Raw genomic sequence first — 1,230 nt, forward strand, 5'->3', positions numbered from 1 at the left:
TAATTGAATTAATGCCAATTCTAATAGGGTTTTTGAAAAATTCTTTGCACCTTTTGTGTATTTTTATAATGATTTTTCATACGTTTAATTGACTAATACTAGAAATACGATTATCACTAACTACTCTACATTTCAAAACCTATTGTCTGGCTTGTTAGTTACTATGTCAATCAAACAGTAAAAAGGATGAACTAAAATAATCTCTTTGCCTAAAAATTGTCAAAAAAATCAGAATTGGGGCTATCATATTGATCTCAACCAATGAATGAACCAAAGGTGTTTTAATTATCATCAGACCATAGTGAAATTTCAGTAAAGGAGTTTCTTTTTGTGGGTAAAAAATAAAGCAATTTGACATAGCATTAATAGATGAATCTGAAAGAGACCACCAAGTTCTTTCGGCTAAAGAAGAGCCAAATGTCAAAGCACTATCAGTAGTTTATGAACTAACAAATATTTTCAAATTCTTTTGGTTAAAATCCACCAGAGGAGTATATAACTGTGAGAACAGTGGGATACACAACTGCAAGTGGCATCATTTTCATAACCTGGGATGCCAAAAGTGCCCCTGGTGTTGGGCAAAGTGATAATCCTGGATTTACCCATACCGTCTTTGCTTATTGTATTAATCCAGGTGTGTTCTACTCTGTCTCGATCAGCAATGTAGTAATACCTGCATAAGAAACATTCTTTGGCAAAGCAGAGATCAGAAGACTTTCACAGTAACGTATTTTCTTTGGTACCCTATAATTCAGTCTTATGACTGTTTAATCAATCAGGCATTTTCAAAGTGAAACATTCCAGTTATTATACAAATATCAGAAATTATTTATTCCTCTGTAGGCTACCAAAATAAGGTATAAATACATATAAATGTTGTGAAATTTTATGCTGTGACTATGGTGCTTCTGGGCCAAATTAAGATAATGTCTCCTCCATTACTGTTATAACATAACAGTAATATGTTATTGTATCGCTAAGAATGTAGTTCAGCTTTTACGGGTGTCTAGTGTGTTGCAGTGGTTCTTCTTTATGAAGGTTTTAGAGGTTCAAGCTTCTTTCAGCTGGCTACCTGCTGTTCACAGGATGTTGCCTTTATCTCTGTGTTACAGGATAGCTCACTCACTCACCTGCATTCAAACAAAAGGGAAGCAAAAGGAGAAATAATGGGCATATCCTTTTAGTCTTAAGGGCACAATCTGTTAGTTGCATGCATACCTTCCTCTCTCA

Source organism: Propithecus coquereli, unplaced genomic scaffold (assembly GCF_000956105.1).
Source record: "Propithecus coquereli isolate 6110/MARCELLA unplaced genomic scaffold, Pcoq_1.0 Scaffold6078, whole genome shotgun sequence".
Classification (NCBI taxonomy): Eukaryota; Metazoa; Chordata; class Mammalia; order Primates; family Indriidae; genus Propithecus; species Propithecus coquereli.